General features: G+C 41.2%; 1 long non-coding RNA gene across 1 annotated transcript in view; it reads right to left on the bottom strand.

Annotated features, from left to right (window-relative positions):
• Positions 1 to 17,457, bottom strand: part of LOC141796031 (uncharacterized) — a 141,651-nt gene that overhangs the window by 52,857 nt on the left and 71,337 nt on the right. The window contains exon 2 of the long non-coding RNA XR_012598861.1: positions 235 to 405. This is a non-coding gene — a long non-coding RNA (uncharacterized LOC141796031). The remainder of the gene's footprint in view (positions 1 to 234; positions 406 to 17,457) is intronic.

Genomic DNA, 17,457 nt, shown 5'->3' with positions numbered 1-17,457 from the left:
CTATCCAAAGCTCAGGTGCCCTTGGTGGGTTTGGTCGCAGTATCCTTGACAAAATTTGTCCTGCACACACACACACACACACATATGCTCCTGGAGGTGCCACATGTGAACACGACTGTTCTTTTAATAGACATGCGCTTGACATTCAACAGCCACAACAGAATCTGTTTCAAGGCAATCACTGGGCCAATGAATTCACGTTGTTCAGGTAAAAGGTGAATCTGCATGACTTACATTGGGAGCTTGTACAGGTAAGGTCTCCTCAATCTGGTCCATGTTGATGATGTCATGCAGGTGAGTCTGAACAAAGCATCTGGTCCACCTGCCTTCTGGTGCTGCCTCTTTGTACTTTGCATTCTTCTCTTCATCAGAAAATATTTCTGGGTAGAGTATGATTTCATTTGTCTGTAAAATTAATACACAAAAAGAAACGATTTAGAACACAACTTTTTTTTAATCAGCATCATCGTTTTTATTTTTGTTTACACTTTGGACGTGCCTGCAACAGTCAAATGCCTCTGTCAATGTTCTGTTTTCTTCTCCCTAGAGACCATAGGTTTCTTAGCCAGACCCACCAGGCCTAGCCCACCCTGGCACTCACTCTGACATAGCCAAGTGGACAATTATTATCTACCTCACTGCTCTTGCAAGCAAGCTGACGGGATGGGCAACATTTGTCTGGCCAGCACATACAGTATCTGTCTGCCTGTGGAGGGTCAATGAGTGCATCTTAGTCCACTCCTCCAAAGTCAGACTCATATGTTGTTAATCTGATCTTTAAGTCCAATGAGTGGGATTTTTTAAAGAGAGTATAATGTTCATTTTTCGTATTAAAAAAATTGTAAAACTGTGAAAACAGCTCTTAAAAAACTTCACACTGTGGCAAAGAGTGCAGGAAACCCCACTGTGGTGTGACTCATCATGGGATCTTCTGAAATAGTGGTCTCCTCCAAATCCTCCTCTCCTTCTCCTCTCATTACAAACATTTTTTGAACCCACCATAGTCCCTTAACAGCCACCCCTGACTGTCCTTATGTCACCAGTCTAAGACACAGAGAACAGTCTTTAGTCATTTTTACAGTCTGGGACAGTACCTTAACAAAGCCCCCCTCGAACCTTTTTACTCAGTCCACACCATTGAACAATTGTGTCCTAGAGTGTGATTCTGCATCCATGCTGCACAAGCACAAACGGCAAAATGTCAAAACAAACACTCACAAACACTCCTAAAAGGTAAAACACAACAGAAACGACTCGATCCCTCTGTGACATTTACACTGCCTGTGAGACTTCACATGGGCATTTAAGTCCTGCCTTTAAATGGCAGTGTACGGAGAGATTTTGCCATTCAGAAGTTACAGATGACACATCAGTAGGATTCAGCTCTGCACCTTTCTGAAATCAGCTACAGCAGCTTTCATTTTGACAAGCTCTGCCAAAGCTATCATATACCTTTATGACTCAACCTGCAGCAACAAACCAATCTGTGGCAGGCAAAGTGAAGTACTTCCTCTAAAATGACTCAACCTTGACCTTATACAAGAAACTTCAGCATGTGGCAGTTTTCTGCAGACCTTTGTGAGTCAGAGCACAGAGCTGTGGATAGAGCATGAGCAGGCAGTCGGAAACAGTGTAGAGAAAACAATAAAGAGCAGATAATGATAGATATTGCCTGTGACACAGATGGGTCAGGACTGATGGAGATAGACAGACTAAAATTGCAGAGTTGAAGGGAGGACGCATGACTGGAACTGGAGGATCAAAGAGGACGTTTTACACACTTACATTATAGCCTTCAGATGGTGCAAAGGGTGGTGTGGTGATGCATATGGCTCTGCACGATAATTCATACTCTTATACCATGGGCGGAAATGTTTTTTAGATCTATTTATAAGGAACTTTTTTTCTTTACGTGTCATGCAGTTTTTGGGGGCTTTTGTTGCTTGTTGAATCGACTTGTACTTGACGTCTCCATAACTACCAATAGTTACACAGGTGATCATCAGTCCGACTCCTGAACCAGGGCCGAAGATTATAAGTGTGTAAAAAAAAATAAAAAATCATCAGCTAAATGCTGCAGCTGCAAAAAGCCCCTAAACAAAAAACATGCACATATGAGGGTCGAATAAAAGTTAAATAAATAAATAATAATAAAAAGTCAAAATAACTCTTTTAAAAAAAATACCAGCAAATTATTACACACTGTTAAAAGCATTTATAAATTCAGTATGAATGACTTTGTTATGATATGTGGCACAGTTAACTCACTAGATTGGAGGAAGAAACAGAAATGTGAGAGAAAGCAAAAAGATGAAGTGTGCTGGAGGACACGTTTTAAATTGTGCTGTCAGATGATTAAAATCTAATTAATTACAGGATTTGTTATTAATTAATATAATTAATTACATTATAATCTCATATCTTCTTAAAGGGCAACTCTGGTTTTCGACACCTGGACCTTATTTATAGGTGTGTGCATGCTCATATACTCACTCAGACAAACATCGTGCAGCTCGGAGTCCTTCAGAAGTTATTTAGATCCAACAGATTTTAGCCGCACTTAGTGGGGGCCACGGCAAGGGAGCTTCAGTGCGGAACATAATCTCTGCAAAATCGCTCACTTCGGCTAAATTTTTTCATCTATCGCTATCCATCGTTATCACAAACACACTCCTCTTCTGTTGCCATAGGTGAACACTGTCCACAAGCGCACCACCAGTTCGCATTGAGTCGTGGATGTGCTCCTGTTTGTTGTTCTCGAGCCAGCTCTTCGTGTCTCTCCCTCTGCATCCTTCTTTCATGGAGCTCCTCGCCCGTGTACTCAGGCTCAAACCGGTAAGGACAACCGTCAAACTCGAAGTCATAGTCTGAAGACGGTAGACGATCTGACTTCATGATAACACTGGCGATGGATGAAGAAATATAGCCGAAATGAGCGATTTTGCAGAGATCATGTCCTGCACTGAAGCTCCCTTGCCGTGGCCCCCGCTAAGTGCAGCTAAAATCAGCTGGATCTAAATAACTTCTGAAGGACTCCGAGCTGCACGATGTTTGTCTGAGTGAGTATATGAGCATGCACACACCTATAAATAAGGTCCAGGTGTCGGAGTTGCCCTTTAAGGTCCTCAAATAAAGAATTTGAATTCTAGGACATTACAAAGTTGTAGTGCCTGACTCTTCAAATGAAAACACGGAGAAGAGTAGATTTGTAAATCCATTTTTTTTTCAACTGGCCAATATCAAAATGTCTGTGTTCCCTGCTACTGAAGTCTATAGACATCAACTTGTTTGCAGCCGTTTACTGCAGCTATAGAAGTAAATTATGATTTTCAGCAAGGGGAGGCAGGGTCTGGCGGAGCTTGTCAATCAAAATCATGTCTGTGAACGACTGTGGGTGAGAGCAATAGGCTCTTTGGATAAGAGATCAGCATGGATATGAGGAGAAGATGTGAGATGACAGAGACATAGTCAAATGTGCCAGTCAGAAAAGTTCAGGCAGCTCACGCTCCAACTGAGGATGTGAGACAACATTGGTAATGGAGAGGATCAAAGGATGGAGCACGCAAGATGAACGTGATCAAAAAAAGTACATTTTGTCTGTTTTTGGATTAAAAACAAGAAGAGAGACATAAAAGAAGAGAGTCCACTCTTCTTAGGAAGTTTTGGTGTTTACTTAGTCATAGAAAACAATATAATTTGAGATCTGAAAGATTGTCCAAGATGCTCTGAAAATAGCTGGCAGGGAATGAGTTAATTGAGTTAATTTTTTTAACTGCTAATTTGTGGTGTAATTAATTAATCAAAACGCGTTAAAGTGACAGCCATAGTTTTAATGTAAGGGACTAAAAATGCAAAAGACATAACAGCTTACAGTTAAAGCCATGCAGTGTAATGTTTAAGTTAAAAGTGACAACTGACTTATGGCTAAGTCCCGCCCACAAACCCAATGAGCCAATCACAGTGCATATAGCTTTCCAATTCACTTGGACAATCTCAGCCGGTACATCCATTGAAAACACATTGCAGAAAGTTATTTTTCATTCAGTTTTGTAAGGTCAATACTGTAGAACCAAACTAACAGAGACTCTCTTGGTAAAGATGGTAAAAAGCTGATATATTTTCCTCATGACCAATGCTGACCCACTATCTTGTTGTCTAAGATGGTGATAGCAGTGGGTGCTGTATAACACATTTGATAATGTTGCGATCTGTAAATTTTGGTTTGTAACTGAAGCTACTATATTGAAATAAATCATCAACAACTACTTTGGCTAGAAACTAATTGTGTTATCATTATTTTTAACAACCTGAGGTGCTTGTAGGGGTGATTTTGGTATCCATTACACTACATGATGCATCTGTGGTCTGATCCGATGCTGTGACAGAGCAGAGTTGGACTGGAGAGGGCCAGTGATAACGCTGTCAGTTTAATTTGCCTCTTGATAAATTGACAACTAAAGCTTGTTTGTTCATTAGTTAAGCTCAGGGTAGGAAATCCGGTCAGATTTTGTTGGAAAATTGCAACATGGAAATCATTGAATAGGAAAACTTATTTGTTTTGTTATCAATCAAATCACATGATGCCAGTCAGATGATACAGTGAACACCGAAGTCTAAAATTCATAAAACAAAAATACCCTCGACAACCCTATCTGTTTCCATCCACAGTCTTAGAAAGCTGCAACTTCAAAGCTTGGAACAGTGCCGCTCTCTCAAAGTCCGAATGATCACTTGTCCCAGTTTGGACGTGATCCTAGAAGTTTTTGACATCGATGTCAAGGAGACAGGCTGGCTCATTCAGACAGATTTGCTCCTTCCTGGCTCCACTTGCTTGTTCTCACAAGATCTCGTACATTCATGTCCATACATCGATCAACAGTATATGAAGTACAGCAGATCAAGAAATGATTTACATGCACTGCAAAAGATTTTTAGCGAATAATCAAGTTAGATGTTGAAAAAATATCTCAGACAGCAGAGCTCCTACACCACTGGTTCACCCTGCCTGTGAGCTTCAAATGATCCCTCAAAAACTCAAGTTTCCTTGAACCACTCTTCATTTTGACTTTTTTATTAACCAGTCTTAAATTCAAAGAGTATTTAAAAACTGAGACAGTGCCAAAGAAACAGCAGTCCCACTTGTTTGATAATGTAACCTGTAAATATGGAATCCCATAAGTAGTAGGGCTGAGATGATATGCTTTTCTCCCAATTAGATTCTTTTATGATTTTTGGGGTGCCAATTTGATTGGCATTTTTTTTTTCGATTTTTTTGTTCACTCATTGAACATCCAGGCCAAGTGAAAAAGTTGAATACAAATGATGTCGCTACAGACAATATCTAGAGCCACATTTTTCCCAAAAAATGCACATCACGTGTGACAATTTTTAGTATTTATACATGGGATCTGACATCTCAATGTCTTTTCAACCCAACTTAGAAACAAAGACTGAAATGAAGGACTTAAATTAAAGACAAAACAAAACAAAAACAATTTTTTTTTACAGAAAAAATCACAATTTAAAATCATTAAACAAAAAAATCCAGAAACAATTATATGATTTTTTCTCCCACCCCTAATAAGCAGAGGGAGAAGAACTGTGTATAGACCCACAGTGATCTGTCATCATCTATATTATGCAAGCAGCAAGAAATGAAGCTGATATCAAAGTGATAAAACCTGCAGCTCTTTGAGTGTCCACTTGAGACGGGCTTCAGAAGCATAAGACACCACAAACACTGCAATCTTTACAGCGAAATTAGCTCCTGACTTTTCTTTTAGTTTCGGGGATATTAAGGTGATAAGTTTGCTCAATCAGAGGATCCACTGACCTTACTAAAAGGAAAGTACACTGTAGCTGATAGCAAGGAGGCTCAAATCCCACCTTTAAATCCTCCTGTTTACCTCGCATAACCTTAAGTCAAGTTGACTCAGGTGAGTTCAGTATTTCTAACATTACACCCGACAACGACATGCTACAAAACTCTGTATGAGAAACAGAGCTTAGGGAGCGCAGTATTGCGTCTTACAGGGACGTGGCTGCATTCATAAAATCCTGACCGCACCGTCACAATTGGCTACTTCTAGACTGACACCAAACAACTGAAATCAGTGCTTTGTACATAGCTGATTTCAAGTAATCTGCTTGTTTGTTGTTCATCTATTTCTTTCATTGATTCCTCATTTATTCATACTTTCTGTCACACGTTGATATTACTTTATTGTATATAAGGGTAAGTGTGACGACCAAATTTGCCCCAAGGATAGAAAAAGTATCTGTGATACTGATTCACTGATTCCCCGCCAATTTTGAGGAACTTAGTGGAAGTTTCTTTTACAGTCGTTCAGGGATTTAACTGTGAATGATCAGCTTCCACCATCCCTTTTCTTCCCTCTCACATGCTCAGCTTTTCATACACAGGGCTGTCCAAAAAAGTGCACTTTGCTATAGTTAATTGAAAATACAATACATGATACTAGCTTGAACCTGAAAACAGTTTTATGTGTTTCAATTTAAAGACCTGACAGGCTTGAGCCTCTTCAATCAAGTGCATGGAATATATAAGGGGACAGTTCTCATCTACACTAGTTTTAAGTATGGTGTTCCTCAAGGCTCAATGTTAGGACATTTCTTTTTCCAATTAAGTTATTTTTTTCTGTTTTTTTACAACTTTATTAAGAGTCAACAAGACAGTGTATAAAGCGGTAAACAGTGAAAGAGTTGGAAAGAGGCTCAAGGATGAATTTGAACCCAGGCCACCTGTTTGAGGGCTAGCCTCATGCAACACGCGACCCTAAATGGGTCGACTTTTTCCGTGCAACATCCTTTCTTCAGACTCACCTTCATATGACATTGTATATCTCTGATACTGAAAAACAGTACTCAGTCGTATTCAAAGGACAGAAACATACAAGATTGTTGAGGTTCTGGTCTAGATTGACATTTCTTCAAGAGAGATTTCATAACAATTGTGTTTTTTTCTTCTTCTGCCGTCACCACTTACATGTACACACTCAGAGTTTCTCTTTGTCTCTCTTGGTCCTCTGCTCGAGACACACACGCTCCATTATCTGTCACTCTCATCTCTTGGATCCTGCCTCTCACTGGCCCCAGGCACCACACTGAATATTCATAACTGCCCTCTGATGAGCATGCTAAATGGGTGTCAAGATGATTTGGCCATATGACAGAGCTGGATTGTCTTTGATAAGCCTCGACTTGAGGCAGAACAAGGCAGCAAGGAGGAAAAGAGGGGCACAGAGAAAAGAGACTTTGACCCCAGAGGGTTTAAGTTGAACCAATCAGAACCCAGGAGCAGGCCTGTTGGAGCCATGCCTCGGCTGCAATGGAGAGGTCAGTAGGGGGGCGGACCCCTGTTGTGGCCCTGGGGGTGAAAGTCATTGTCACCAGGCTTTAATGGGTCCCAAAATTCCTCCACTGACCAAAACCTGTGAACGATTGAGAAACGAAATACATTTGTGATTCAAATTGGGCCTCTGGGGGCTCCACCATGAGGTCCGCAGTTGGAAATGCTTCTCAGAGGAAACAAACACTCTCCCATACCCACAAGGATAAGCCAACCTCGTGTCCTTTTTGCTACAATTTCACATTTTCATATTTTAACATCACAAAACTGTGGGATTTAGCTTGGTTTACTTCAACCTTGGGACAAAGGCGGCTTTTATTTGAAAAATGAATTACTTAATTTGTTTGGCTGCATAACAAAGAGAAGAGGTAGAGTGGGAAAAACAGCAAAGTTACATGGTTTGGTGTTTTTCTTTCAAAGGCCTTCGACCATTAACAGTCTAAAAAAGTAAAGATCCTCTTATCCCAGCCAAGAAATGTTTGTTCAAGATCACAAACAGTAACAGAAACTTCTTCATAATGGACCTGCATCAGTTTCTCAACAACCATGAGAAGAAAAGCCAGTGTGTAATTTCAGGAGGGAATAATTTCCCTTTTTTTTCTCCTGGTTTATTTATTTACTACACCACTTGTATTAGTTTGGCATAAGCTTTGCGAGCCACCTCTGAGCTCCACAGCAGCAATAATAGGAAACAGAGATTTCTTGATTTGATAGCCCCTTTGGAGTACTCTAGCTTTCCTATAGGCACTTCAGACAAAAGCCAGGGATAAAGCTTGTATGTGTTCCCTGTAGTCTGTGTGTGGCAGCAGGAATCCCACACCAACTGGAACCATTTCTTCCTCTGGACAATGAGTTTAAGATGAAGAAGAAAAAGTTCTCAAAGACAATATCTCTGCTCAGCAAACAGACCAAACTGTGTCTCTGGATGCCTCTACTCATATACCTTGTTTGCTCTGTTAAGGTTCAAAAAATGAAATAATTCAATTTTCTTTCTCTTTGTCTTCACATTGCAAAACTGTGAGGAAGGCCTGCACAGTGTTACAGTCAATATAATGACTTTGTGACTGGTTTTGAAATAGTCTCACTTAAACAGATATTCCAGTTCATAAAGGTGATTCTAAAGGTGATATCTCAGCAGCATCTGATGTCAAGTGAAAATTTCTTGACAGTGCTCATGGAAAATAGAGTCTTTATCTTGATAAAAACATACCAACCTCATCTAAAGTTCTCATCACAATCAACCCCAAAAGAAGTGTCTTCAAAGAGCCTATGAGTTATTGTACCCTGCCAGACCAAAAAAAAAAAAAACTTGCCATCAAAAAGAAAAGCTTCTGCAATGTCACCAGATTTATTTCCATCCAGTGTTGTGTTAATTTTTCACCTAGATCTTCATTGATGATGGTAGAGTCTGATTGCTAAGCAAAGCCTTCTCTAGCACATCCCAAAGATTCTCAATAAGGTTAAGGTCTGGACTCTGTGGAGGCCAATCCATGTGTGAAAATGATGTCTCATGCTCCCTGAACCACTCTTTAACAATCTGACCCTGATGAATCCTGATCATTGTCATCTTGGAATATGGCCGTGCCATCAGGGAAGAAAAAGTCCATTGATGGAATAACCTGGTCATTCAGTTTATCCAGGTGGTCAGCTGACCTCAGTCTTTGAGCACAGACTGTTGCTGAACCTAGACCTGACCAACTGCAGCAACCCCAGATCAGAGCACTGCCCCCACAGGCTTGGACAGTAGACACTAGGCATGATGGGAGATCACTTCATCTGCCTCTCTTCTTACCCTGATGGCCCATCACTCTGGAACAGGGTCAGTCTGGACTCATCAGACCACATGACCTTCTTCCATTGATCCAGAGTCCAATCTTTATGCTTCCTAGAAAATTAAAGCCTTTTTTTCTGGTTGGCCTCACTGATTGCTGACTGACAGTGGTCAGACTCTACCATCATCAATGAAGATCTTGGCCAAAAATTAATGCAACACTTGATGGAAAAAGGTCTTGTGCCATTGCAGAAGCTTATCGAAACAATGCCACAGTGAATGTGTGCTGTAGTTATAGCTAAAGGGGGTCCAATGAAATATTAGAGTGTTCGACCTTTTTTGTGGTGACATTTTTTGGCCGGGCAGTGTATTATGACCTCCTTTTCTCAACAAAAAAAAGAAAAAGAAAAAAACCTCTCAGAACTAAATGAGGTTTTAAAGGAATAAGTGTTTTCTAGTCCAGTGATGGAGCTAAGCTAACAGCAGCTCTTCTGCTGATGTTGAATTGGATAAAGACAGTGAGTAACATCAGCTTATCACTACCTTACCTATGACAAGTGATGATTCAAGCAGCTGTTTGTTCAGTTTTGTGGGGTTAATTGCATCATCACTGCAGACAAACCAGTCCAGCATTAAACTGGAAGCAAGCTGAGACCACCTCTTCTCGGTCCAAACCACCCAGAGCAAGCAGGGAAACACCCCCTGTTTTAGGACAAAGACTTGAAACGTTTGAGCTGTGAAAGCATCTTAAGCCATTTGTATGAGGACGTGTCAGAGTCCATCACAAAGAAATGATAAATATGTTTGGAAAGACTAAATTGTAGGAATCTTGAACACAATTAACTTCGAAAGCTGGTAGATAAAGTAGTTAGAGTTTGTGAACTGAGTTGTTTATATTCTTTACTGCAAAGTAAATATTATTTCTTGACACAACTGGTGGGCTGACACTGCAGACGTTGTGTCTTATCTTGGACCTGCAAACTCCTCTGCCCTCACAGTCCTGGCACAGCATAAAACCTGCCCAGCCTGGATGGTAGATAGGGACCACCAACCACTCTCAGGCCTCTCTATCCCTCTATCTGTGACTGGTACCCCACATTTACCAGGCACATATAAACATGTGCATGCACGCTCACACAAAACAGAAACCTTGGTAGGCTTAAAAACCTGCTCACTAATCTTTCCTAAATCTTCCCCCCTGTTTGGCTTTATCTGTCTTTTGTTATCAGTGCTGGGACTAAAGAATGGCAGGAGGTCACAAGGGTAAGACTTCTTTTCCAGCATCTGCTTAAAGAAAGGGGGCAGGAGTGGAGAACTACACAGGCCAAGGGGCCTCCCCTAACTCAACTCCTCAACCCTCCAAACCCCAGCCCCCAACTCTGATATTTTTGGAAGTCTTTTTTCCTTTAGTCCTCTTTTTTTCCCTTTTCCTTTCCTCCAAAACCCAAATAAAGTGTGTGATGGATGAGTGAGCAGCGGCAACACCTCCCCCATCAATCTAGAGGCTGCCTCAGTTTAGGGAGGAGGAGGTTGTCCCTTCACAGGCCTCTAGAGGACCCAACAGCATGGCCCCCCCATGTCTCTCTCACACACCCACTGGACACACACATGCACCATCAAACACATTACACAGTTTTCATCCACAGTATTCATAAAGAAACATGTGCAGGTGAAATACAGGCACAGTATAAAGGAATACAAATGATGGATAAGCACTGCTCCCTTCACTTCACTTCAGCATAACACAGTCAACCCCTGTAGCCCCAGCAGCAGCTCTGAGTCTGTGGACCCCCATGTTCACAGAGGGCCTGATTTCAAACCAAATAATGAGAAATGCCATAACCCAGACAGGATGAGAACAAATGAAGAAAAAAAAGTTAGACTAAATGTAAAAGACGGAACAGGAGGGGTAAAGAAAAGCTTGTGCAGAAAGGAGACACCAAATGGTCCTAGTTAGTGGCTGCTGAGCACAGAGAGATCTGAACAACACAGTCAGTCTCCCTCTCTGAGAGCACCACCAGCACAAGGAGTGAATTCCAAGAGAGTGTCGTCACCAGGAGCCAGCGAAAGGCAGGGAAGCGGTTTTAGAAGAAAAAAGAAAACCTTGGTTTCAGCCTGTGGGTGAGTTTGTGGGTGGTTTGGTGGGTGCTGTTGTATATATTCACTCTATATATACCGTCTACACGTGTGTGTGCTGCGAGTGTATACACAAAGTTGGCAGATAGGTGGACAATGGGGGGTCAATTGCATGGGAATTTGTAGTCCTGTATGCACACAGGTTACAAGATCCCATCAGTCTCTGAGATTCTAATGCATGCATTATATACTGCAGATGTGTGTCATAACATTGGTAGTGTGCTGATGACAGTTTAATGATGTCTGATGGATTGGTCATCACAGTGCTATAAACCAATAAGTTCATTAAAGAGGGGGTATTGGGCTTTTTTGTCTTCATACTGTCCCCCTAGTACCCCTGTAGTAGCTTTAAATGATTTACAGCTGAAAACAGAATATCAGTTTTTTCCCACATACTTTGTTTCAGCTGCTGTCTTTTTAAAGTTAGGGTCTGCAGGATTTTCCTTAAATAAGGATGTCAACTTTTACATGCGTGTCAGTGTCTGTGTCTGCCTCAACCTCCCCCTCAGCCTGTGTGTTTATGTTTTGGTTCAGTTGGGATGTTTCTGGGCAGTGGTTACATCAGCCAATCACATCGCGCCTAGTGTGTAAGTGATAGTGTTGATCATAGCGAGGGGAAGATGCTATTCAGAGTAGCTAGTGGATGTAGCACAGAGGAAGAAAAGCTCAGCTACAGTGAAACAAAACGCCAAACAGATTAATTTTTTTTTTCTTCCTGAATGAGGGTGAAGCTTGTGCTAACATGCCAAGTCGGGTGCACGGCTCTTGAGTCTGTCCTATGTAGAAATGTGATGCTGCAGGTGGTTGCTGGGCTAGTGAGTGGGTTCACGTAATCACAGTTAGAGGCTGTTGGTGTGTGCTGCAGCTGGCACTGAGCCAAGTAGGAAAAGCCCAGTTTGAATGTTGTGTTTACAGAGATGTCTACAACGTATGACTGTGTAATGGTTTAAAAATCTGCAGAATTAACTTTCATTTGTAACTGGGAAAACTTGATTTCAAATTCTTTAAATAAGAATAATGTCTTCATTTATGAAACTCTACAAACCCCTTTTTCCTCAAACTTTTTTCACTCTGCAAGCAACTGAGATGTCAGTTTTGTTTTTTAATCTCTTGAAATACAACATTTTCTGCTTTTGTCAGTGAATAAGGTTCATATTAAGAAGAAGTACCCACAGAAATAAAGCTCCAATTGATGTTGTAACCCATTGGCTATTTCCTCGATGACAACATGCACTTCTGGGAACAATGGCCAACTTTTCAGGCATTCCAGCTGGTGGAAAGCAACTTCCAGCTTAAGTCTCATAATGCTGTGTCCTTCATTGCTAGCTGTTATATCTAGCAATTTGAAAGGTACTGCTGAAGGAAAAAATGAATTTAGCCAACCAGATCTACAACCAACAGCTCACACAGCCTCAGTATGAACAAACAAACACCATAAAACAGGCTTTTAAAAAGCTGTCAGGTCTAAATGTTAAATTAATATTAAATTAAACTTGGTTTGAAATGAAGGTCAGATCAATAAGTTTTGGTGCAATCCACAGAGCAAAATCAACGCATGTACCAGCTTATGCACAAAACATTGAGATTTGTTGTTAAGTTTGGCTTTTAGTCAAGGTAACTGCATAGATATCAGATCAACAGATACATGTGTTGCTGTGAATATAAATCTGTTCCCACCAAGCAGTCCAGTGTAGATCAGTACGATTTAGTACAGGTTGGCTCGGTTAAGCCTGGTCCTGTTTATACGTCCACAGCCTACCGTGCCCCCTTGTGGAAAGGGGTGTGTAAGCTGGATGCCAACAGTGCCAATAGTGTGACGCCATAGCAGCACAACCATAGACTGTATAAAACATGGACGAAGCATCCGCAATGTCATCCGTCTGTTCCTGAAACCGTGAAATGAAGCCAATCCACGGACACAGCCACACTCGCTATGATGCCAGCTGTGAGTTTTTTCTTCGAGCAGCTACAGGGCATCCGGAGGTTAGGTGACCTGATTCTCAACGAACAGCGACTTTTAGCACTTCCACATAGGCTTCATTTTTACTGACCTGATGTTGCCCCTTAAGCGCGCCACAGTGTACCCCACTAATAAATCCAACAAAGAAGAAAAACGGGACACAATAAACAAAGAGAAACAATGGAAGACATCCAGCAATTCATCTTCTTTGTGATTGGCAAGAGGCTCTTTGATACTAAGTGCAATCAAACTTTGTTTCAGACAAGTCTGTGTGCCGCAAGGAGAAATACAGCAGCCGCTGTCGCTCTATAAGTGACGATTCTTTTGACCAATCAATAGTCTGCAGTGTTGTCGCTCGACCTAACGAGATCGGATCGGTTTAGTCTGGCACCCCTGCACAGGGGTGCCAAAAAGTGGGACGGCTCATTTCAGTTATTTGGGGGTCTGTACTGGGATTAATCAGTGGAAACACTGTAAAATGCGTGCTGTGCAAAGACGAACCAAACTGAACCGCTTGGTGGAAACACGGCTTCAGACCTTATGAATTATTATCCAATTATCATCAAACTACATCACAGGGATTTGTGTTTTCATTACAAAGATTTTTAGTTCTTATGTACGATTTGTGAATAAAGATTCACCAACCCAGAATGCACCTGTACACCTGTCAGTTGTCTTGATCGGTCATACTCCAGTTTCATGGAGGAAAGTTGCTTATGTGATCCACTTCAGTCATGGTGAACATTGATTGACACACACATTTACACATTCAACAAGCAGGATAAGTGTGCTCAGTGAATCCAACAGCCTGTCAGAAAAATTCTTGGGCCTGGGCTTACTTCCTCTGAACACAGTCTTAAAACTGTAGTGAGCTGACTCATACTCAGTGAAACCAGATCCAGCAGACTCCAGACAGCCTGATGTTGGGATGGGGACCCTGTGTTGTCATTTCTGTTTGTGGGTCAGCCAAGTGCCATAATTAACATCCCACATTGTGAAGTGTGCTTCTTTTAATCCCTGTGTTTGGCTTTAAAATAGACTGTTTCTCTTTCACTGTTGGAGACCTGTATGCTAAAGTATCTAATGTGATTTAGGAACATGAACTCAGGAGAGGGTCAGTAGATATCCTTAGAGTGAGGTTTATAGATCTAAAACATAAAATCCAGGTTAAAAGGCAAACAGAGCTGCAGCAGAGCTAAAAATACTAGTTATCACGAGCACTCGAGGAGCGGAGCTAAACATAGCAGCAGGTTTCTGACACAGTGAGAGGGACAGAGATGGATAGATAGAGATGGAGGAATACAGTGAGAGAGATAGCCTAACTAACAGCTGTGAACATTTTCCATTTGAAGTGAAAAATTCCTGTGTACTCGCAGCCCTGCACACTCCAGCGGGCTTCCTCTCAGCTCCATGTGGTATTTCTCCCCAGCTAAGATCCAGAGAGTGGGAGAGAGAGCTGCAAACTTTCCCAAGGATACCATCCAGCCACATGCCACTCATGTCCTCCCTCACAGCAGAGCGGCCCCGCTTTCCTCTCTTCCCACTCGCCTCCTACGCTCCCTCCTTCCACTACAGTCCTCCCACCCAGACTCAGAACTCTTCAGTAGAGGTGGGTGATACTGGGAATTTTGGTATTGATCCGACACCAAGTAAATACAGGACTAGTATCACTGGTACTTTTCAATATTTAAGGTTGATGTATCATCAAACTGCTGACTTTTAGGTGTTTTTGTGTTTTTTTTCTTCTACTGATTATGTTGTTAAAACCTGGGACAGAATTTGGGCAAAGTTTAAAAGTGATTACAAAATACTTTAGTGTCATGATAAACATTTATGTTCAGAAACGATTGACCAACAAAACAGACTTTCCATAAAACATTTTTATGTGTGGAAAAAAAAAGTGCAAAAATGATCACTTTAAGGTAAAATACATTTTTTTAAGGCACAGAGTTGAAGACCGCTAAACAAACACAGACACAGACACAGTCAGTTCATCACATTTAAAAAATCGCAGCAGTCAGTGCATGCAGGAGAAAAAAATAAACTAGAGTAACAATCTTTTTACAGTGGCATCATTCGATATCAATACCAATGTTGGTATCGATATTATCGATATTTGGATAGATCTGCCCACCTCTACTCTACAGGACATCACCACTGAAGAAATCACTTCATATTCTCACGATGAGTGACAGATGAGCATGATCTCAACAGCTCTGTGAAGGATGGTCACAATTTTTTTTTTTTATGTAGAAACCTGCAAATTTGATTCTGAACATGTTAAAGACACCAACTTTTCTCAGTCTGGCCTCGCAGGGATTCCCATGCACTTTGTTGTTTTACCTCAAACAACATGATCAAACTAAAAACCTATCAGTCACAGCTATTTACACCACTAAGTGGCAAATCAAATTTCAACATCCTCATGATGGAGGTGATGCAGGCAGCTTGGTATTGTAGCCACTTTTTGTCTGTCATCCAGCGACTGATGGGTTTTAATTCAGTTATTTTGGAAAAAGATGGATGACAGGGTTAAACGTTTGAGTCTTTCTTTACGTGTGATGGAGTAGGATTTGATTTAAATGGATGCTGTGACAGGTAGTATGCTAAGTGTAACCTTTTAAACCCTGCTCTCTTTCAAGAGGATCAGATTTTCATCGGTCAGTGGTAAAAATTAGCACCATAGTTTTACATAAAAAAGTGTCCGGGTAGACGTTAAATAAAGAATTAAGAACTCTAATGTCCAGGGGGAATCTTGGGGTGCAGCTGTATGCCCTTTAGATTAAAAGGTGACATTTAAAGTTGTTTGGGTATCTGATTAGAATAAATTCTCACACCAGATCCAAGTCCATCTCTGCTCCAGTGCATTTTGACTGCTGCGCTCATCAGTCAACTGACACTGGCAGCTTGTTTGGTCCAGTACGTAGCAGGACTACAAGATAGAGTTCCAAGACCAAGAGTTCCTGCACTTCCCACCCTCAGGATGAGTCTCTCTTCATTCATGTTGGCCTGTAAAACCTCAAACCTGTTGACTCTTCGCCAAGCTCCACTCATAGTGTTAGTTTCTTGTAGTCTAGCTAAAGACGATCTGGAGTGAACATGGTGTATTTCATTTTGAAAGTCAAGCAATTTTATATAGTATCAGTGCCAGACAAGGGCGTAGGTTTGCATAGGGACGGTAGGGACATAACACTACCAACTTTTCAGGAGGCACAAATTGTCCCCACCAACTTTTAAGCAACTTTTTGCACAATATAATGAGTTCAGTTATATAGGGAATTTGGATTGTCCATGTGCCGGTCCATTTTTTTTTCCCTCAAACGCACGTTAGATTGGCTAATGACACACACACACACACACGCACAAGCACACTCACTCATCCCCAACAGAAATACGTGTCGACAACATGCTGCCTCCTTCGAGGAGGAAGGATATTAGAAGTTTTTTTCGGCCAGCAGCAGCCACTGTAAGCAATGTAAAAAGACGTCAATGTCGTGGAGCTGGGGAACACACCACTAAATTTGCTACTGAAAGTCCGACCTGCATCAGAGCTAGCATAACATTAAACTATGTGAACTTGCTAACCTGCAAAACTCGAGTAAGAAGCTTGTTCTGTCGAAATGTCATACTCGTGCGAAACTTGCCACTGGAGGCTGATTTGACAGCCTAAGTACTACCGTTGTTTTTCAGTTTGTTTTGTCGAGATGCATACAGGTAGAACGTTATTAAAATCCCTTAATATAATATGTTCAAATATTGCAATTTAAATTTGCTAATAAAATCCTGACATTTATTCTGGAAGTTTTCAAAATGTTTCTTTAGTAGTTTTTGAAAATAAAAGTTTGAATCGATGGTGTACCAGGTGAACCAATACACATGAAAGTTAGAATGAGTCAATACAGATTTATTTTGCATTGATCATTTAGCCTATCAATTAATTAGGTTCATATTTGTGAGAAATGTAGCCCTGACCCCCGTTCACCCAATCTGTTTGGTCTTATTAATGTCCCGTCCCCAGCAAAAAGTGTACATGCAGGTTATGCTGCTATATTGTCCCTACCAATGTTGAGACCAAACCTACGCCCTTGGTGCCAGACATCCATATTTTCTCTTACATCCAGCAAAACTGGAAAACTTGTGTATCTGATCCAGAGAGACCTGACCTGCCAGAACTGTGGAGCACCTGAAACTCAATGGAGTCAGTGAGAGTTAACACAGTGA

This window comes from Halichoeres trimaculatus, unplaced genomic scaffold (genome assembly GCF_033239565.1).
Source record: "Halichoeres trimaculatus isolate MK-OKI-2021-1 unplaced genomic scaffold, fHalTri1.1 fHalTri1_scaffold_10, whole genome shotgun sequence".
Classification (NCBI taxonomy): domain Eukaryota; kingdom Metazoa; phylum Chordata; class Actinopteri; order Labriformes; family Labridae; genus Halichoeres; species Halichoeres trimaculatus.
Note: the sequence above shows the minus strand (reverse complement) of the source record. Positions and strands in the feature narration are given on the sequence as shown.